Source organism: Capricornis sumatraensis, chromosome 12, assembly GCF_032405125.1.
Source record: "Capricornis sumatraensis isolate serow.1 chromosome 12, serow.2, whole genome shotgun sequence".
NCBI classification, from domain to species: domain Eukaryota; kingdom Metazoa; phylum Chordata; class Mammalia; order Artiodactyla; family Bovidae; genus Capricornis; species Capricornis sumatraensis.
The window spans coordinates 38237931-38261461 of NC_091080.1; the positions used below are offsets into that span (position 1 = coordinate 38237931).

Here is a 23531-nt window from a genome sequence, read left to right on the forward strand (position 1 = left end):
TTCTCTTTCACTCTCATCAAGAGGCTTTTTAGTTCCTCTTCACTTTCTGCCATAAGGGTGGTGTCATCTGCATGTCTGAGGTTATTGATATTTCTCCCGGCAATCTTGATTCCAGCTTGTGCTTCATCCAGCCCAGCATTTCTCATAATGTGCTCTGCGTATACACCCTGTGACAATATACACCCTGGGTTCTTGGTTAGAGTTAGCTTTAAAAAAAAAAATCAATCCCCAAGAGATGCAGAAGACAAAAGAGAAGCAGCCCCCAGGTTTGGAATGCTAAAGTAAGTTCAGGCATTATGGCAGCCCTCAGACATTGTCAAGGATCTCTGGGCTCAGCCTCACTGGCACAGGCAGCAACTGGGCCTACAGTTTTCCTAACTTCTGTCAGGTCCCATCTTTGCTTTTCCAAGTAATCCTGAGGCAGGCTCTTGTGCATCTGCAGAGTTAGGTGTGTCACTACAGGACACCTACATCATCAAGGTTACAGGTGCGGAAGCAGTGAGGGCCACGAAGGTTCAAGTTTGGGCTCATAGGTTTCAACACATTTCTGTAAGTTCCGAAAATTCTTTGTAGTTCCAGTTTAACCTTACTCTCCATCACTCCATGTCCGTGTTCCGTTCCCAGTTCCCAGCCTTGCTGACATCAAGCCCAGCATCAGATTCAGTGTATATAACCAGTTCCTACAACTGTGAAACATTCAAAAAACGAAAATCATGGCATCCACTCCCATCACTCCATGGCAAACAGATGCGGGAAAAGTGGAAACAGTGACAGATTTTATTTTCCTGGGCTCCAAAATCACTACAGATGGTGACTGCAGCCATGAAATTAAAAGACACTTCCTCCCTGGAAGAAAAGCTATGACAAACCTAGACAGCATATTAAAAAGCAGAGATATCAGTTTTCCAACAAAGGCCTGTAGAGTCAAAGCCACAGTTTTTTCAGTAAACATATACAAATGTGAGAGTTGGACCATAAAGGAGAACTGATGTTTTTCAACTGTAGTGCTGGAGAAGACTCTTGAGAGTCCCTTGGGCAGCAGAGAGGTCAACACATTTTAGTACTTTTTTATAAATACCAAGAGAAGTAACAGTCAAACACAACCAAAAACGTTTTCTTCCAATAGTACCTAGTCCCGGGTTCCACTGCTATCTGTCAGAGGCCGGTGCTAAGAAAGGGGAAAAGAAACAGCAGAAGAAATATGGCTGTCCCTTTCACAAGTTTTTGCAAACACTGTTCAGCTCCAGGTTTTTCATTAAATAATTACCTACTTAATCCAAATACATGATGTAACTGAAGAAATAGTGAGTCTCTATCTTATTCTATAAACACACGCCTAAAACAAGGTGTGTGTTAAGTCAGCAACTGTGCTTCAGGCCAGTGTGAAATGAATGAAAATGAGTCTGAAGAATTCTAACAGCTTTTATCAACTCATTGCTGCTGCTGCTGCTGCTAAGCCACTTCAGTCATGTCCGACTCTGTGTGACCCCATAGACGGCAGCCCACTAGGCTCCCCCATCCCTGGGATTCTCCAGGCAAAAACACTGGAGTGGGATGCCATTTCCTTCTCCAATGCATGAAAGTGAAAAGTGAAAGTGAAGTTGCTCAGTCATGTCCGACTTAGCGACCCCATGGACTGCAGCCTACCAGGCTCCTCCGTCCATGGGATTTTCCAGGCAAGAGTACTGGAGTGGGGTGCCATTGCCTTCTCCGTATCAACTCATTAACCCTTCTTCATATAACAATTATTGAAAAAAAAAAAAAACTCTGGGTAAATTACTTTTAAAAATGATTTGAAGAGAGAAGAAAGCACCAAGAGTAGGAAGAAACTGGAAATTTGACCACTGAAAGAAGGGAAGTACATTGGAAGAGGTTCAAAGTTACACAGCTTTTTCCCTGAGGGTACTCCCTGTCTACAACGGCGCAAGACTACTACAACTCAAGCTAAAAGCTGCAGGCTCACTAATGTCATGGCCACAGAGTGGTTAAAAATTCAGAGGGCAAATTCAGAAAATGAGTGAGTCACAGAAGCAGAAACCTCAAAAACTAATATAAACTATGTCTAATTCCTCACTGACCCCTGAGCTGAGTATGCTCACAGAAGACTCTAAGGAGCCCAATGGAAACAAGTGGAAAGCTTAAAGAGCCTTTGAGCAGCAATCTCAGCTGCTTCCACTGCAGAGGAGACAGGAACCTGGCCAAGTTATCAGGGCTTAAAAACACCTTACGTGCTCTACAGACCCATCTCAAAGTATAAGACCAAGCCTGCACAAGCTCAAGGTGGTCAAGCAGCTAGTTAACTACACTCATCAGAAGAAAAGAGAATTTAGAGACAAATCATCCACAATGTCCACTCTACAATCAAAACTTTCTAGACATGAAATGTAGCAGGGAAATGTGACCTACTGTCAAGGAAGGGAAAAAAGCAATAATTTTTTTTAAAAAATGAAACAATTTAGAGGAAAGGATTAACAAGCAAAGACTTTAAGTAAGATGCAATAAATTTGTTCAAAGACTTAATGGAAAGCATGGTCACAATAGAGAATCTCAATAGATAAATGTAAATAGTTAAAAAATGAAGTACTTGAGGCTGGTGGCCTGGTGGCTCAGAGGTAAAGAATCCACCTGCCAATGCAGGCAAGCCAGGTCAAGCCCTGGTCTGGAAGATTCCACTTGCCAAGGAGCAACTAAGCCCGTGCACCACATCTACCGAGCCTGTGCTCTAGAGCCCACAGGCAGCAACTACTGAGCCCGGGAACCACAGCTTCTGAAGCCCACGCAGCCCAGAGGCTGTGCTCCACAAGAAGCCCGTGCACCACAACTAGAGGAGGGCTCCCACTCGTTGCAACTAGAGAAAGTCCAAGTTCAGGAACGAAGACCCAAGCACAGCCAAAAGTAGGTATTTTTTAAAAAATGAAATACTTGAACTGTAAAGTACATTATTTTAAAGTGGGTTTAGAGATATCTGCATCCCTGTGATCACTGCAAAATTATTCACAGTATCTAAGGCATGGATAACCCAAATATCCATCAATGGACTAATGAATAAAAATGTAGTATATATAGTCAAGAGAACATGAGCCACAGAAAAGGAGATTTTATCATTTTGAACAACAGGGATGAACCTTATGGACATTATGTTAAGTGAAATAAATCAGACAGAAAAATAAATACTGTGTGATCTCACTTTTACATGGAATCTAAAAATTCGAACTCATATAAACAGAGTTGACAGGGTGAGGGGGAGTGAGAAGAAATAGAGAGATTTTTGTCAAAGAGTACAAATTTTCAGTTACAAGATAAATTGTTCTGGGGCTCTAATGTACAGAATGGTGACTACAGTTAACAATATTGTGTGGCTGAAAGCTGTTGAGAGTAAATCTTAAATATTCTCACCACACATACAAAATAATGTTAATTATGTAAGATGACAGATGTGTTAACCCACCTAACTATGGTAATGACTCAACAATATATACATATATATCATCATGCTATATATCTTACTTATCCAATATTACTTGTCAATTACATCTCAATGAAACTGGAAAGTATTTATAAATATATGGGGGTGGGGAATGGGCTTGACAGCATATTAGAAGCAAAATAAAAAAGAGCTAGTGACTCTGAAGACAAATCTGTGTAAGTAACTCAACTGGAAGAACTGAGGGGAAAAGACTGAGAAAAAAATCAAAAAGGAGAGAGACTCACAGACCTATAGTACATTTTTTAAATTTATAATTTTCCTCCATTTGGCTTTGGCTGTGCCGGGTCTCTGTTGCTGTGAGGGCCGCTCTCCAGCTGCAGTACAGTCTTCTCACTGTGGTGGCTTCTCTTATTGCCAAGCACAGGCTCTAGGGCACAAAGGCTTCAGTAGTTGCAGTGAGTGAGCTCAGTACCTGTGGCTCCTGGGCTCTAGGCCAAAGGCTCAGCAGTCATGGTGCACGGGCTGAGTTGATCCAAGGTATGTGGGATGTTCCTCAATCAGGGATCGAACCTGTGTCCCCTGCATTGGCAGGAAGATTCTTTATCACTGAGCCAGCAGGGCAGACCCTCATAGTAAAAAATCTCAAAGAGAACAGAGAATGAGGCAGAAAAATCATTTTAAATAATGGTCAAAAAACTGGTGAAAAAATCAATTTGCAAATTCAATGAGCTCAACTCTAAGCAAAGTAACAAATGAGAGAAAAAGAAAAAAGAATATCAAACTGTCGAAAATTAAAGATGCAATGGATACCAGAAGACAATTAAAAAAGGATCTTTAAAGCAATTAAAGACTGTCAACCCAGAATCTACATCCAGCAAAAATATTCTTGAAAAATAAGAGTAAATATATATATACATTTACTAAGAGTAATATAATTATAAATTATAATTGTAAAAATGTAAGAGTAATACATTTACTCTTAATAAATATATATATATCTATTCTGAGTGTGTGTGTGAACATACGTAAGTTGAAGACGTTAATCACTAGACCTAAACATTATGCCGTGTTAAAAGGAAATTCAAGTTGAAAGGAAATGACATCAAATGAAACTTAGATCTATATATATAAAGAAAATCCAAAATAATTATGTAATTAAAAAGACTCTCGTTTCCCTAAAAAAAGGCAAATGACTAAAGCAAAAATAGCACTGTGTTGAAGCAAATGTTAACATACCAATAGAACAAAGGTTAAATGTAATTATTTTTTAAGGTTCTTTCATTTCACATCAAGTGGAATAATGTTAATAGTAAGTGAACTGTAAAAGTTAATCATGAATACTGGAATCCCTAGAGCAGCCACTTATACAAAGCCATACAGCCTAAAAAAGCCCAATGGCAATTTATTTTTAAAAATTTGATCAACATAAAAGAACTGTGGGCAGTAAGAGAAGGAAGAGAGGAGACAAACTGATAAAACAGAGTAATACAGAAGACTTTTAACTTAACCATATAAATAACATTAAATGTAAAGTTACCAAATTCTCCACTCAGAGGCAGAGATCATTAGATATGGTTCCCGAAGTAACAGTTAGAACTGGACATGGAGCAACAGACTGGTTCCAAATAGGAAAAGGAGTACGTCAAGGCTGTATATTGTCACCTTGCTTATTTAACTTCTATGCAGGGTACATCATGAGACACACTGGGCTGGAAGAAGCACAAGCTGGAATCAAGATTGCCGGGACAAATATCAATCACCTCAGATATGCAGATGACACCACCCTTATGGCAGAAAGTGAAGAGGAGCTAAAAAGCCTCTTGATGAAAGTGAAAGAGGAGAGCGAAAAAGTTGGCTTAAAGCTCAACATTCAGAAAACAAAGATCATGGCATCTGGTCCCATCACTTCATGGGAAATAGATGGGAAAACAGTGGAAACAGTGTCAGACTTTATCTTTTTGGGCTCCAAAATCACTGCAGATGGTGACTTCAGCCATGAAATTAAAAGACGCTTACTCCTTGAAAGAAAAGTTATGACCAACCTAGACAGCATACTGAAAAGCAGAGACATTACTTTGCCAACAAAGGTCCATCTAGTCAAGGCTATGGTTTTTCCAGTGGTCATGTATGGATGTGAGAGTTGGACTATAAAAAAAAGTTAAGCGCCTTAAGAATTGATGCTTCTGAACTGTGGTGTTGGAGAAGACTCTTGAGAGTCCCTTGGACTGCAAGGAGATCCAACCAGTCCATTCTGAAGGAGATCAGCCCTGGGATTTCTTTGGAAGGAATGATGCTAAAGCTGAAACTCCAGTACTGTGGCCACCTCATGCAAAGAGTTGACTCATTGGAAAAGACTCTGATGCTGGGAGGGATTGGGGGCAGGAGGAGAAAGGGATGACAGAGGATGAGATGGCTGGATGGCATCACCGACTCGATGGACATGAGTCTGAGTGAACTCCGGGAGTTGGTGATGGACAGGGAGGCCTGGCGTGCTGCAACTCATGGGGTTGCAAAGAGTCGGACACGACTGAGTGACTGAACTGAACTGAACTGAACTGAACTGAAGGGAGGGAACGAGGAAGGAAGGAAAGAAAGGAATAAATCCATTAAATATATGCTATCTAAAAGAAACATACTTTTAAACACCATGAATATAAATAGTAAACACAAGGGAAATGGTATGAATAAATCAATTAAGTGAGTAATAAATACATTAAGCCAACAAAGTTATAGGAAGAAATTAATAAATCCACAGTTATATTTGCTAATTTTAATACCCCTCTCACAGCTATTGAAATGATTATAAAGCAATTTATAGGCAACAAATCAGGTGCAGCAAACTGCAGGACCTCTACCCATCTTCGTAAATGAAGTTTTATTAGAACGCTGCCACATGCATTTATTTACATATTGCCACGGTTGCTTTTGCACTACAAGGGCAGGGTAGTTAAAACAGAAACTGTGTAATTCACAAAACCTAAAATATTTCCTATACTGCCCTTTGCAGGACATTTCCTGATCTCAGATATCAATTATTACTATTTACCAACTTACCTGTATAAGACCATACATCACATCATAAAATAAGTCCACATTTCAAAAGATGAAAATTTTATAGAGTTTAATCTGTAATTACAACAGAATCACATTAAAAAAAATCAATTACAGGGACTTCGCCAGAGGTCCAGTGGTTAAGGCTCCACACTTCCACTACAGGGAGTGAGGGTTCAATCCCTGGTCGTCAGGTAAGTAAGACCCCACATGCCAAACAGCCCGGCCAACAAAAGAAATCAGTTACAATAAGCTATTCAGGAAAAACCAAAATATTTGAAAATTAAGCAACACACTTCTAAAAAAATTCATGAGTTAAGGAAATCAGAAAATATTTTGAACTGATAATGAAAATGTAACATATAGAAATGTGTGGAAATTATAACTTTTTAAGTGCTTATGTTTAAAAAGAAACTCAAACTTAAACGTCTGAATTTCCAAATTAAATATCTAAATTTCTAGCTTAAGGAGCCAGGGATTAAAAGAATACATTAAGCCAACTGAAGATAAGAGTGAAGGAAACTATCAAGACAGGCACAAGTCAATTAAATTATTGAAACCAAAAGCTGTGGAAAGAAATCAAATTGCTAAACTCATAGCAAGAATGACCAAGGAAAAAGAGCATTTAAAAGGGGTCACAACAGCTCCTACAGAAATTATAAGGATCACAAGGGAAACTTAAAAACTTTCTGCCAAGAGGGCTGATAACCTAAAGGAGATAGATATACTGCCTACAGAAAAAAAAGACAGAAAATCCATATAACCATATGACTCAACATTCAAAAAACTAAGATCATTTCATCCAGTCCCATTACTTCATGGCAAATAAATGGGGAAACAATGGAAACAGTGACAGACTTTATTTTCTCGGGCTCCAGAATCAATGCAGATGGTAACTGCAACCACGAAATTAAAATACACTTGCTCCTTGCAAGAGAAGTTATGACAAACTTAGAAAGCATATTAAAAAGCAGAGACATCACTTTGCTGACAAAGGTCGGCCTAGTCAAAGCTATGGTTTTTCCAGTAATCATGCATGGATGTGAGAGATGGACCATAAAGAAGGCTGAGCACCAAAGAATTGATGCCTCCTAACTGTGGTGTTGGAGAAGATTCTTCAGAGTCCCTTGGACAGCAAGAAGATCAAACCATCAATCCTAAAAGAAACCAACCCTGAATGAATATTCATTGGGAGAACTGATGCTGAAGCTGAAGCTCCTGGAACCAACTCAATGGAAAAGACCCTGATGCTGGGAAAGAATGAAGGCAGGAGGAGAAGAGAGGACGAGATGGTTGGATGGCATCACAACTCAATGGACATGAGTCTGAGTAGGCTCCAGGAGACGGTGGAGGACAGGCAAGCCAGGTGTACTGCAGTCCATGGGGTCGCAAAGAGTTCAACACGACTAAGTGACTGAACAACGTAACTATATATTTACCAAAGAAATGAAATCTGTTAACAAAAATTTCCCCCCACACACAACATAAAACCCCTCCATGCCTACATGGTTACCAAACATTAAAGAAATAACAGTAGTCATATATAAACTATTTCTGAAAACAAAAATTCTTTTAGAAAGCTAAACATGATATCAAAAGGCATTACAAAAATGATAATCATAGACCAACATTTCTCTTGCACACAGACACCAAAATCCTTAACAAAATATTAGCAGATCAAGTTCAGAAACAGATAAAAAGACAATATATTTACGACTAAATAAGATTAACTCAGGAACGCAAAACTGGTTTAACTTTCAAAAATAAATACAATTCACCACAGTAACAGAGTAAAGTCATCTCAGTAAATATGAAAAAGGGGAACATCTGACAAAATTCAACACCCATCTATAAAAATTAAAATATCAGAAATCTGGAAATAGAAAGAAATACCCTCAATGTGATTTCTTTTAATCTACAGAAAAAGCACTGCTGACATTCTATTTAATGTTAAAAGATACTGCTTTCCCCTTAAGATGTGGAACAAGACAAAAATGACCATTATTACCCTTTCTCTTCAACACTAAACTGAAAAGGCTAGACAGAGCAATAAGGTAAGGCAAAGAAACAAAAAGCTTACAAAGATGGAAGAAAAGGGAGTAAAACTGTCTTATTAGTCACAGATGTGGTTATTTTTGCAGAGAAAATCCTAAAGAAGCCACAAAAAGGCAATTGGAACTAAGTGTAGTTCAGCATGGTCAAAGTATATGTGCACAAGAATTGTTAAAACTACTGTATTTCTATATACTAGCAGCAAAAAATAAAATTTAGAAAATAGCATCAAGAAGAAAAATCTTCAGGAATAAATATAACTGCAAGACCTCTATGAAAATCATTAAAATGTTACATGAACAAAATATTATATAATACGTGTATTACCATAACATATTGATATAGAAAAACCTATTTTGCTCCACTGATGTAGAGATCTTGTATATATACATACATGTATATAAAATTTGTTTACCAGTATATATCAAAAAAGATGACCCAATGAAAGGAAAGGTAAACAACTGTATTAATCAGCCACTGATGTGTAATAAACTCCAAAACTTTATCAGTTGAAAATATTTATTCTCTCACACAGTTTCCAAGGGTCAGAAGTCCAGAAGCAGCTTAGCTGGTGGGTCTGGCTCAAGAGTTTCTCAGGAGATTGCAAACTATAGTTGGGTCTACATTCAAGTGAAGGCCAGAGAATCTGCTTTCAACAGAAAGCCTCAGTCCTTTGTCACAAGGATGTTGGGAGACAATATTCCATTTGTCTTTCACATTTCTGCACACTTGCAGCTGAGGATCTCACTGCCCCTTGTTGCAGGCTTTCCAAAGATGTTTATAAAGTGAACAGATTGGGAAAATAAAGTCTCCTTCAGAGGAAAGAGCAGGTATGCTTACTGTGCATTAAAAAATGTCCAGGTGCCCTACGTTCAGAATTCCTTTGTAATGCAAGCACTGACGTGCAGTTGTCATCTGATACTCTTCCCATGAATGTGACCTGGAGATGCAGGAGCTGGTGCAGAAATGCTCACAGCAGCCAGGCTACTACAGCAGCTGTGGCAATGAACTGTCTCCTGACTCAGACCCAGGACTCTCATGCCTTCTATCAGCATCAGTGAAACTGCAGCAGGCTAACCTGTTAACTAGCAAGCAGGGTAAAATTGCAGTGGGCCTCTCTACAACATGGGAGCTGGTTTCTCCTACAGTTAGCGATGAGAGACAGAAAGAGACCAATACACAAGCCGCTGTCCCTTTTATATTCTAATTTCAGAAGGGACTTTAACCGTATTCTACTGGTTACACAGACCAACCCTAAAATCATGTGCAAGGTAAATAAATACAAAAGGATGCAAATACAAGAAGGCAGGGATCAAGCGAAACCATGTTAAAGGCTGACTATCAAATTCAATATTGTTATAGATCATTTCTCCCTAAATGTAATTATAGAGCAACACAATCCCAATCAATATCCCAAACTTTTTTTTTTTTCATAGAAACTGACAAACTGATTTTAAAATTTATATAGAAACACAAAAAAACTAGATGGTCAAAGAATATTAGAAGATTCACACGATTTGATTTCAAGACTTATGGCAACAGAGATAATAATAATACTGGCATAGGGGAACAGTGAGATCAAAGAAACAAAACTGAGTCCAGAAACAGATCCACGCGTGTACACCAACAATCCTAGATAAAAACACAACAGCAATTTAGTGTAGCAAAACAAAAGACTATTTTCCAACAATGGTGTTGAAATTGGATATTTTTTTTAAATGAACCTCAATCCCTACTTCACACAACACACAACAGTTCAAGATGGAGCACAGCCCCATGCATAAGACTATGAAATTTCTAAAATAAACAAGGGAAATTAGTTTCATGATTTCTGAGTAGGCAAAAGCTTCTTAGAACTCAAATCTATTAAAGAAGAAGAACTGAACTTCATCAAAATTAAAAACTTTAGCTTATCAAAATATACTGTTAAGGAAAAGACAAACTTACAAACTGGGAGAAAACACTCCCAGGACATTGATGCTACAAAAAACTTGTATCAAGACTATATTAAGAATTCTTACACATCAATAATAGAAAGATAACCAATTCTTTTTAATATGCAAAACTTAAGAGGTATTCTACAAAATTATTAACAATTGTCAACCATATGAAACATCATTAGCTAGCAAGGAAATCCAAAATAAAACCACAAAATACCATTTCACATCCACTAAATAGTGAAAATTAAAAAGAATGACCATGGGCTTCGCTGGTGCTCAGTGACAATGCACGTGCCTGCCAATGCAGGAGACAGAGGTTTGATCCCTGATCCAGGAAGATCCCACATGCCCTGGAGCAACTAAGCCATGCGCCACAACTGCTGAAGCCTGTGTGCACTACAGCCCTTGCTTCACAGCAAGAGAAGCCACCGCAACGCAGAGCCTGTGCATCACAACTAAACAGTATTCCCCACTCGCTGCAAGTAGAGAAAAGTCTTCATGCATCAGAGAAGACCCAGCATGAACAAAAATGAATCCAAAAAACAGGTCATTCAAGTACTGGAAAGGATGTGGAGCAACTAGAAAACAGACTCACAGTGAAGAGTATTTAAGAGAAAATTCCGAAAAACTAAGTAGCAGTTTCTTACATAGTAAAACACACATCTGCTTATAAACCAACCATTCCAATCCTAGGTATTTACTCAAGAAAAATGGAAACATGTTTGCAAGAAGATCCATATAGGCCTTATTCTTAAAAATGAAAAAACTGGAAATAAATACCCATCAACAGAAGAAAAAATAAGCTTGATACATTCATCCAATGGTGTACTACTCAGCAATAAAAAGGACTCTGACAATCCAGCCTCACAGATGTGTCTGGAAATATATGTTAAACAAACAAAGCTAGATACCAGAAAAGAAGACACTGTACGAAGACCAAACAAAATACCTACACTGTTAGCATTCAGAGCATGTGGGGGAGAGGGGAACTGAATGCAAAGGGCAACCAGCGAACTCCCTGGGGTGATGAGAATGCTTTATCATCCTCTGGTTACCAGTTACATGAGTACAACCGTCACACCTAAAAGTCACACCTAAAACAGCGAAGGTCTGTACTTTCTATTGTATTTAATAAATATCTCAATGTAAAAATTAAATTTTTGAATAAATGAGTTCATAGTATTAATTTTCCTTTTTTTTTTCTTTGTCCTGGGTTGTCTACACATAGTGTATGTATACATATATCAATGGGTACTCGGTAATTATCTCTCATCATCTATGTGCCAAACACTAGGCTAGGTTCCATAAGTCCGTAAGTTCATGCCCTCAAGAGGGTAACATCTAGGGCAAAGAAATACACACTTAATAAAAATACACAACGTGAGGGGTTCCATTATAAGGGTATACATTGGGAACTGAGGGAAGAGTCAGGCAACAGAAAAGCCTCTTCATTAGGTGGAGAATGACAAGCACAACTATGGACACACAGACAAGCAGGAACAGACCATCATAAACAGAAATACGCCACGCAAAACAGACAAAGGGTCTAACTCGACAAGGAGCTAGGAGCAGGTCGGTGTTCCGGGAGATGGAGAGAAGCTATGAGGTACCATCCTAATGCTACAGCCCTTGCACTATGGAGCCAGTGAAGAGCCACTGAACAGTTTCAAGCAAGGGAATGATGCTTTCAAATTTGCAATTAGAAGTATCACTTTGCTAACTGTGAATGAGAGAAAGCCTAGAAGGGAGTAAAAATGGAAGCAATCTGTCAGAGGACAACTGCAACAAGCAAGTTGTTTCCTTTTAAAAAATCAACCAAGGCACATGGACTGAAGAGAAATTGAAGAATCCCCAAAATGGACAGGAAAATGACTAAAGATTCAGATCAGACAGTTCACAGAGGAAAAAAAAGGAAGCTCAAAATGGCCCAAATGAAAGGATGCTCAACTTCACTCATAAGAAATGTAAAAAATGAAAGCTACACTGAGGTATCATTTTTCACCTATTATTACTGGCAAAAACCCAAAAAACTGGACTGCATGCTGTAATGACAAGGCTATGGGAAAACAAGTGGTCTCACACATACATTATTGTTTCAACCCCTATGAAGGGTGACAATATCTATCAAAATTGTTTCTCACTTATTCTTTAACCCAGCAATCCCACCTCTAGGAACTTAATCTACAGACAGGCCTGCATATGCACAAAATGATAGGTGTACAAGGTTGCTCATGCAGTACTTTTATAATAGTAAAAACTAGGAACAATCTTACTCTACACATCCCTGGGCTAGTTAAATCATAGTTCATAAATAAAATGGACACTGCAGCTGTGGAGAGGGACACAGCACACACACCAGCACTTTATATACTAACACTGAAGGTCTCCAGGGCACACTGTCAAGTGAAGAAAATAAAAGGCAAAGCAGTTAAAGTTTCCAACATTAGTGTAAAACATGTGTTGGGGTAAGGGAAGGAATGGGGTGGGATAAATGTATTTGTACAGGGCTGTATTTTTTTTAAACCCTCAGAAGAATATAAGAAATCAATAATATTAGTAAACTATTGTAGAAGTCTGGGAAATATACAGATGAGGAAGGATATGGGTAAGAAACTTTTTATTGTTAAGTCTCTTTTTGCTTTTTTACTTTTGAAGTATTATTCCATATACAGTGTTTAAAAAAAAAAAAGACTTTGAAACTACTGTATCAGAATCAACAGGATTTGTTAACTTAAATTTGATTTAAGAAGTAAAGGAGATGGAGGGGTCAAGATAACACCCAGATTACTGACTTGACACAAATCTGGTCATTTAACTTTCAAAAAACAAAAATATCCCATGTTGACCAGATGTTAAAGGAGAGAGCAGTGCGGCTCAGCTGGGACGTGCACTGGAGGTGCTGTATCTGATGGTTCATGAGAAAAAGAGGACAGGAAACTGAAAAGAAAGGTGTGGAAGCCTTAGAAGAAAAAAAAGAAAACATTTTATAGGAGCCTAATTTACCCAGGAACTATTGATTCTATACACGCAATTAACCTGGAGAAGAAAACTAAAAAGGCAACTAACTCAAAGTGACAGCATACGGCCACATAATCACATCCTGCTCTCACAGACACCAGGCTCTCGCTAAACACTTGTTTATTTCTTGTATTTAGGTAATTTGCCAAGTTCAGAACAGATTAGGAATACCAAAAAAGGGTGGGGATGGGAATCACCGGTAGGAAGTCCAGTGCTTAGGATTCAGTCCTTTCACTGCTGAGGGCCCAGGTTCAATCCTTGGTCCAGGAACTAAGATCCCACAAACCTCAAGTCTAAGCAAAAAATAAACAAGTTATCTTTTAAAACAGAATGCAGGCGTAGCTACCAGAGGCAACCATTTGGCAGCAGCATGAGGCAGCAAAAAAAAAAAAAAAAAATTTGAGGATACTACCAGTATTTCAGAAACCAGCACTCTTCAGGTGGTCTTCACAGAGCCAAAGTCCCACACTTTATCAACTAAGACTTGGCCAGAAGGGTCTCTACTTTAGAGAAGTTTTTCATGGTTCCTGCACTCTTAACCTAATTAATCTCCCTTTATCAAATTTCCAATTTCAATAATTTTTACACCTTCCTGAAACCACTTATTATACCTCATTTTATAATTATCTTACAATTATAACTGGTATAACTAGTATTTTTAAATATGTCTCTTTCTTCCTACTTGAATAAAGATCTTTTAAATGAAGGAATATCTTTCATCTTTATATCTGAAAACAATTTCCATGTAAATATCCATTCAACAAAAAATTATCCATCTTTGCCTTCTCTAAAGTGATACAAGTGGTCTTGCCACAAATAGTCTCTCTGCCCCAAGCTATAACAGTTTTTAAATTAAATACTTACATATTAATCACCAGGGTAAGCATTTGGCCTAATTTGTACCTAAAACTAATGAGATAAGGGGTGACTGGAATTGACTGCTAATGGATTCAGGGTTTCTCTTATAGAGGACAAAGAGCAAATCGTGGCAATGGTTGCACCTACAAGCATATTAGGAAAAAATAAACTGCACACTTTCATCAGATAAACTATGGAATATGAATTACATCTCAATAAAGCTGTTTTAAAAATGAGATATTGCTATTATTTCCACTTTACAGATTAAGAAACTGAGGCTTGGTGAGATTAGGTAATTTGTCCACAGTGACACAGCTAACTAGTGATGGAGGCAGGATAAAAACCAGTCTAGACTCTTGTCTATATGCTTAACCGCCACGCTCTTCAGCTCTCCTTAGCAAGGGACTTCACTCTTCAAGCATCCTATCAAATGGCTAAATATGTTCCGACTTCTGCTCAAGTCTTCAATGCTAGTGACCTTCCAAACTGCAAAGCTCTGACCTAATTATGTTAACACCATAAAAGTAGAGGAGAATGAGAAGCAAAAAGCTGAAAAGAAAAGGACCAAAGAGACAGAGGAGGGGAAAAAAGTACTCAAGAGCTATTAGTTCAAAACTTCCCATTCTGAGCCTAAGACTACATGAAGCATCACTACTGCTTGACTGCTACCATCAAAGCTGGTGGGCAGGCCTAATTCTCCCGAACCGGGAGTTTCCTGAACTAGTTCAGCCACAACCAGGGTTTCTTGGCAACATACACATTTAGGACCAGATCATTTTTTGCTGTGGAGGGCTGCCCTACTCACTGTGGGATGTTTAGCAACACCCTTGTCTCTATTCACTAGATACCAGTAGCATCACTCTCCCCCTCCTTCCAGACCCTCCAACTGGGACAACCAAAATGTCTCCAGGCATTGCCAAAGGTCCTGAAGGGAGAGACCAGGGAAGGAAAGGGTGTTCAAAATCACCCTGGTTTGAGAGCCTAGACTAAGGGTACAAATGAAAAAGGGCCATCCATTTGATCAGTCGTGCTCAAGTCTGCGACCCCTGTAGCCCACCAGGCTCCTCTGCTCATGGAATTCTCCAGAACACTGGAGCGGGTAAGCCATTCCCTTCTCCATGGGATCTTCCTGATCCAGGAATGGAACTCACGTCTTCTGCCCTGCAGATTGTTCATCATCTGAGCCACCAGGGAAGCTCCACTTTAAGATAATAATTGCATACAATAACTGAAAATAGTTAAGAACATTTTTTTAAACTTTACTGAGACATCTTTGACATATAAAAATGCAGATAGTGAAGGTATATGGCTTGATCTTTTGATATATGTATGCATTGTGAAAAGATCAAGGTAATCAACATCATCTCTACATGTCACATTTGGGGAGGGTGAGGAGGGGGTGATTTTGAACACCCTTTCCTTCCCTGGCCTCTCCCTTCAGGACTTTTGGCAATGCCTGGAGACATTTTGGTTGTCCCAACTGGAGGGTCTGGAAGGAGGGGGAAGAGTGGTGCTACTGGTATCTAGTGAATAGAGACAAGAGTGTTGCTAAACATCCCACAGTGAGTAGGGCAGCCCTCCACAGCAAAAAAATGATCTGGTCCTAAATTCGTCTGTTGCCAAGAAACCCTGGTTGTGGCTGAACTAGTTCAGGAAACCCCCAGTTCGGGAGAATTAGGCCTGCCACCCCAGCTTTTTTTTTTTTTTTTTTTTAAGGAAATAAGTTTTTTCTTAGGCTTGGGAGGCAATTGGTTTAAAAGACTCTTCCTAAAAAAACAGATAAGAGTCTTTTAAACCAATTGCCTCCCAAGCCTAAGAAAAAATTTATTTCCTTAAAAAAAAAAAGTAAAGCTGGGGTGGGGACAGCGTGTGGGGATTAAATGGGAACAAAGCTCAGGTATTCATGCCAACATCCCAGGTTTCTGCAGTTCAGCTCGTAAGGGCCCTGACACTAGCAGAATATCAACTATGAAGAGGTACTACTGAAGATCACAAAATAGATCTAAAGAATGTTAGAAATGAGAGCTGTTCCCTTTGACTGTTTGAAGGAAAATCAGTTTCCCTTATAGAAAAACTGTCCCTCATCTCTGGAGGAACTGAACTATCAAAGTCAAGGTTGCCACCCCCACCAGGGAAGAGGAACAAATCCAATGACAGTATAAATAAAAAATGAAATGACAGTTGGGGCAAGAGGGGTGAGTGGTGAGACAGAACGAAGAGACACCAGGAGACAGAGCTGACCCTATATAAAGCTTACTTGCCCTGACTCTCCAATCTCCATTCCTGCCTTTACATAATGTTCTGTTAAGAACAAGCTAAGGGTTCTCAATAACCTCATGTTAACCTTTGGTTACCGTTCACAGCCTAACACTGTAGCCTCTCCATTCAGGGCATTATTCCCCATGGGTTCTGAAATCTTCCTCTCGACAAATTCCATCTCGCTCAAACCATTTTATGGGGAAAGGGGGGCATCCAGATAATTAACCTAGTCAATCTAAAGTATGTGCTGCAAGTAACCACTGCCCAATAAGCGTACGAATTTTATCACCCTCCTCATAATCAGCAAAATGCAAACCCAAAACAAGGCTCGGGCACGCAGAGCTGCTCAGTTGTGTCCAACTCTTGGCAACCCTTTGGACTGTAGCCCACTGGGCTCCTTTGTCCTAGTGATTTTTTAGGCAAGAATACTGGAGTGGGTTGCCATTTCGTATTCCAGGAGGTCTTTCCCACCCAGGGATCTAACCCACATCTCCTGTGTCTCATCTCCTGCACTGGAGGGGGATTCTATACCCACCTCAGGGAAGCCCTTTTAAAAACAAGGTACAAACCTCTCAAGTTAAATCAGCAAAAAATATAAAGCTTAATAAAGCCCAATGTTAGCAAACATGTAACAGGCATAGTCATATACTGTTGGTTTGTATAAACAGTTACATCCTAAATACCACTCAAACAAAGTCAGAATATAGTGATGTCAAGTGAAGTCACTCAGTCGTGTCCGACTCTTTGTGACCCCGTGGACTGTAGCCCACCAGGCTCCTCCGTCCGTGGGATTCTCCAGGCAAGAATACTGGAGTGGGTTGCCATTTCCTTCTCCAGGGGATCTTCCCGACCCAGGGATCCAACCCAGGTCTCCTTCACTGCAGGCAGACGCTTTAACCTCTGAACCACCAGGGAAGCCCAATACTCTAATTATTTTTAAATTACGTTGATCTATATGTGCCAATATGAGAAGAGCTATGTGATATTAACTACAGAAAAAAAGTAAACAACAGGAAAAAGTAAACAATATAGTTTTTTATCACAAGTAAGGTATAATACTTTTCTGTATAAATATTTTGAAAAGTAAACTTTCTGAAAACTGCTAACAATGGATTACCTTTTAGGGGGAAGCTGTAAAGTAGCTTTTATCTTTACTTTTCTGTACCATAAGAATTTTATCATATACATGTATAACTTTTAACTTAAAATGCACGATTCTTAGTACCTCTTCCCTCCTTCTCAACCTCAACAATTACTCTCACTACCAACTCTCCACACACACACCCAACTCCCATCCCAATATCTGAAGGTTAACTGAAATTGCCTGATGGAATTTCAACTACTCAGGGATGTATTTTGAAAATACATTTTGGATAAGTATCTGGGACTTTTTTTAAAAATCTCTTCACTTACCTCTCTACAACAATCTGAGAGATGAAAGAGAAAAAGAATCCCCACCCTTCCCAGGGAACTTTTGGGATTTCTTTGGAAGGAATGACGCTGAAGCTGAAACTCCAGTACTTTGGCCACCTCATGCAAAGAGTTGACTCATTGGAAAAGACTTTGATGCTGGGAGGGATTGGGGGCAGGAGGAGAAGGGGATGACAGAGGATGAGATGGCTGGATGGCATCACTGACTCGATGGACGTGGGTCTGAGTGAACTCCGGGAGTTGGTGATGGACAGGGAGGCCTGGCGTGCTGCGATTCATGCGGTCGCAGAGAGTCGGACACAACTGAGCGACTTAACTGAACTGAACCATTCCCTCCCAGAGAGAGACAATGCTTGTGGTTATAATGTCCCCTCCTTCGCCCTCCCACATAAAGAAGAGCAACTTCAGCTGCCCCTGCAGAGGGAGGAGAGCCTGCCCCTCATAGAATCACTTAACAACAGGGGTCCTACTCTGGTTCTCCTCAGCTCTCAGGGCCTTGGTGCAAGCAGCCAACCACCACCCTAAACTTCTACAGAGCAGAGTCTCAGTCTTATTGGCTGCATCATCCCTGGTACAATGCATACATGAAGCTTAATATTTGTTCATTAAACTGAATCAGGTCAGAGCACCCTCTGTGAAAGAGAGGCAAGTCAGTGGAGTACTAGATCATGGGCCTTTAACAATGCCTCATATCAGCTTCCTGCTTATCAGTCTTTCCTCCACTCCTCTTAGCTAACTTGTAAACTTTACACTGCTAAACCAAGTATTCTAATATTGCTTACTATTGATGTGCTCAGTCATGTCCAACTTTTTGCAACCCTATGTTCTGTAGCCTGCCATGATCCTCTGTCCATCGGATTTTCCAGGCAATACTGGAATGGGTTGCCATTACCTCCTCCCAGGGATCTTTCCCACCGAGGGGTCAAACCCACATCTCCTGCACTGGCAGGAGGATTCTTCACCGCTGAGCCACTTACAGTTAGGGCACTGTAACTATAATGTATATTTTTAAATATCTCAGAGTAATGGCTATAAGATTTATTTTTTAAACTAGATTTAACTAATCTGAGCTTAATCTTTATGTTTTTCTCACTGAGTATGATCACCCCTACCAACGGAAACAATTAAAGCAAACATCCTTAATTTGAACTAATTAGTAAGAAAGGGTTATAAAACCTTTTTCAACTATTGGGGAAAATTATTATAAGCAGATGGTTCATGACAGTGTAGTGTGAGGAAGAGCTGACCTCTACACTCCAAGGAGACAGAATTTTGAACAATTTGGCAGCTTCTTAAATAAGCTTAAAAAGTAAATACACTCTCAAAAAAATTACTGGGTTTATTTTTGGACTAAGTATTTTTCGACTTTTTAACACTCCCAAACAGGAATACTCAAACCAAATACAATTTTGTCCAAACACCTATCTGTAATCGGAAGTGACAAATGATTTGTGTAGCAAATTGAGTTTAAAAGTGAAAAAATACACACTCATGTATACATACACCTTACAACCAAATAAAGTTCAACACTAAGTTCCAAGTTACTCCGGCTTACAAGTTTAAGAATAAATAAATGCTTTGTAAGGCATTTATTTGTCAAGCACTGTAACACAATGAGAAGATCAAGCAACTTCAGAAGACACAGACATGCAAGAGATTATCTTCTGAGACAATTTAAGTGGACTGAATCCTGGATACAAATTATTAAAACCAGACTCTCAAACAGATGGTTAACCTCCAAACTTTATTTCTTGGTTGAATGAATGAAAAGGGGAGAAGGGAACAGAGAATAACACACTGTCTGGCAATAACTGTACATATTGCTTAAGTCCTGAATAACACAATACAGACCATGTGGATGCTTCTAAGCCTTCAAGAGATCTAAGGGCTGTCTCAATTCCATCACAAGAATCTGACTGTGACTTTGGATAAATCCATCGAAATACAATCTGAACTTAATTTCTCATGCATATGATGACTGGAGATCATCTAAGTTTCCTTATAGCTTGCTAACAGTAACAAAGAAAATACAAATTTATTCTTTTTTAATACAAATTACACACAGTACTTGTCATCCAAGTTAAACCACTGTGAGCTCTCCTGTTAGTTCTAGGCACCCATGATTTAAAAAAAAAAAAAAAAGTACCACTGAGAAAGACAGAGGACAATCCTAATTTTCAAGAAAAAGCAGCAGAAAGAACACAATCTCCCAAAATATTCCCCTCTGCACAAAGTTTTGCCCTCTTCACCAGAGCAAGCCCTAACTATTACAGAGCATCAATTTATTTTAGGCTTAACAAATTATTGACAAAGCCTGGTCCTCAAAATGTAACTCTCTGTAACAGAGATGAAAAATAATTTTAAAATAAATTAAAAATTTAAACTTTTAATCAACAGCCAATTCAGTAGAATTGCTTGTCAAATAACCTTAGTAAAAAACATTCCACGACAATAGGAATCACTATCAACATCACATTACCTCTAATTCCTGGGGGGAGAAAAAAAAGGCATAACCAGACAAGAATGAAAGTGACAGCTGCTGTAAAAAATAAAGTTAATACAAACAGAATCAACCTCAACAAAAAAGGAGAAAATAAGAAAGGGCAACAACAACAAAAAAGAAAGGGCACAAAAGTTATTTATGAAAAAATAAAAGGCAATACAAACACTAGGGCTTCCCTGGTGGCTCAAATGGTAAAGAATCTGCAAACACTAACTTGTCATTTAAAATACTTGTTTAAGTAAAACCCTGAGGATAATTTTTTTAATGATCAAAAAAGGCCCCCCCCCAAAAAAAAACCAAACTAACTACTCCAGTAATCAAAGAATGTCTAAAGTGCACTCTTTCACATACATTTGTAAATTTATTTTGAAACAATAATGCTCTATTTTAAGGGGATATTTTTTAGTTAAGTTTTTCAGAATAAATCTACCTCAACATAAAAAGTACCATGTTGAAACTTTCACCTATAAATCACTATACATTTTAACTAAGTTTTCTGCTATCACCAGACGATACCAAATTAACTGTTCCACAAACTGACCTGCATACATTTTATTGTCCCTAAAACTGCTAACATCTCTGACATACGGACAGCCTAAAGTAAGTGTCCTTTCTAGCCCCCTTTTTTTCACTTAATACCATTTTTATGTTTTTAACCATTTTATTTGACTACTACATATGTGAGTAGGATCCTCTGGAGAAGGATTTTCTTTTTCCAGTACTCTTGCCTGGAAAATCCCATGGGCAGAGGCTCCTAGAGTCCATGGGGTCGCAAAGAGTCGGACACGTCTGAGCGACTTCACTCACTCATACGTGAGTACGGAAAATGCTCTATCTTGAAACTTCACTTACATGTGTCGAGAACAATGATTACACTGCCATTCAAATTTTAAATAATTATGATTTATTTACAGCTCGTCTCATATATAAACACACTTGAATTGTTAAAGGTTATTAGGAAGACAGCAGAAGACCCCAACTCACTCAAGACCGCAGACCCACCTTCTAAATTGAAGGCTACATCCAACGTTTCCGAAATGGTTTACTAAGCAGGGTTTATAGGGTCGTTCAGGACAGAACTGCCCATCCATCATTCCGTAACAGAAGTGTGAGAAGAGCATTCAAGGCACGTTCTCCAAAATGAGATAAAGGGTTCCCTTTTGGGGTTGGCTAAGATGCCTAAAACGTGTGTTAACTGGTTAGGGACCTGCTCTTCCAAACCCTACCCCGAGTTTACACCGGCCGCAAATGGAACGCAGGAAGAGGTAACTCTGAAGACGAGGAGGTGCCGGGATTCAGGATTCAGATTCATTTGCCTTGAATAACTGGACCGCTGCTGAGCGCAGCTTTAACGCATATACCAAAAGGCAGCCAACAGCTAGAGAACCACACACCAAATCCTCCCGATCAGAAACTTTTCAGGTTGTCACCCAGACAAGAGACGGCACGAACGTCAACTCCTACAGCCGCACACGGCTGGCACGGGTCGTTCCGACTCGGAGGCTTCCTAAAGGAAACCCACCCCCGGGTGGGACTCCTTCTCAAACCGGGTCCTCGGGTGCCCCCTGCACCAGCTGCGGGAGGCGCGGCAAGCGCGCTTTATACCTCCAGACGCCGGCAAGTAACTGTACGAAAATGTCACTCGGTCGGCCCACGGTCGCCGCCCGGAGCAGAGGAGCTGCGCGGCGCGGGGGACCCGGCGGCGGGGTAGAGGGCGCCGAGGCCCGCACAGCGCTCGGGGTCCACGCGGGACCCGCGCTCCCCGCCCCTCTCCCGGAAGGGGGGATGGAAAACCCGCCCGCCCGAGGAGGATTCAACAGGAGCGCCGCGCCGCCCGCCTGCCGCCCGGGAAACAGCCGCCCGCCCGCCGGCCGGCCGGCCGGGCGCGGGGGGGAGGGGAGGGGAGGCGGCGGGGCGCGGGCTGCCGGCGCGGACCCCCGGCCGCGCGCAAGGTCACCGCCCCGCCGCCCTCGCCGCCGCGGGCGCCCCGGCCCGGCCAGGGCGGCAAGTTTAATTTCCAGTCGGCGGCGGCTGGAGCCCGCGGCGTGGAGGGAGCGCGCCCGCCCCGGGGCCCTCCCCACCCCCACCGGGCAGCCCCGGCCCACGCCCCCGGCCCGCGCCCCGCTCCTCCCGGCGCCGCCGCCGCCGCCGCGCAGCCGGCGGCTGCAGCCCCCGATGCCGAGAGGCGAGTCGCGGCTGCCAGGCGGGCGCCGCTTTGAGCCCCGCCAAGACACAGCCGCGGCGGCGGGCGCTGAAAAAAATGGAGCGCGGCGACCGGAGAACAGAGAGGTTTTCTCTCCCCGTTAACTGAATTGTTTCCTACCTCCGGGTGCCCGACTCGCTACTCCTCTCACTCCGCCGCTCTCCGGGATCCGCCGCCGCCGCCGCCGCATCCAATCGCCTCCTCCCCCCCTCCCCTTCCGCAGCCAGCCCGGCCGTTCCTCCTCCTCTCCGCTTCAAAATGGCGCCAAGCGCTCTTCGGCGGCTGCTCCAATCGAACCGCCGCGGACAGCACCCGGGGGCAGGCAGAGCGCCGCGTTGGTGCGCAGCGCCCCCTACCGACCGGACGGTCCCGCGCGCGCGCGCACCCGCCGGCCCGCCCGCCTCCCCTGCGCCCCGCCCCGCCCAGAGCGCGTCCCCGCCGCCGCTCCGCCCCGCCCAGCTCGTCGCGCGCGCACGCAGCCACACGGGCACGCCGCCGCTGCAAGACCCGCAACTGTCAATGCTTTCTCTGCCTCTTAAGGCTTTCTTGACTTTTCCCGAAAACCACACAAATTGTTATATATTTCTAGCTTTATGGATAAAAGTTGGAAATTTTTCAAAACAGTGAAATTCAGTACGAATGTTGTGTTAAGTAAATAAAATTGGTGTTGACTACTTTGCTCCTTTACGTTTGAGATGACGTAGTCATCTCAAAATGTCATAAAATAGCTTTTTTCTCCACCATGTATGTTATGTCTTTAATTAACCCCACAGCTTCCCCATTTTCAGG

At 41.1% G+C, this 23531-nt stretch overlaps 1 protein-coding gene across 1 annotated transcript in view; it reads right to left on the minus strand.

The window, feature by feature from the left end:
* PDS5B (PDS5 cohesin associated factor B) overlaps positions 1-22915 on the minus strand; it is a 164107-nt gene extending 141192 nt beyond the window's left edge. Inside the window, exon 1 of the mRNA XM_068984336.1 lies at positions 22863-22915. The gene's annotated coding sequence lies outside the window, so the exon portion shown is untranslated. The remainder of the gene's footprint in view (positions 1-22862) is intronic.
* Between the last annotated feature and the right edge of the window lie 616 nt (positions 22916-23531).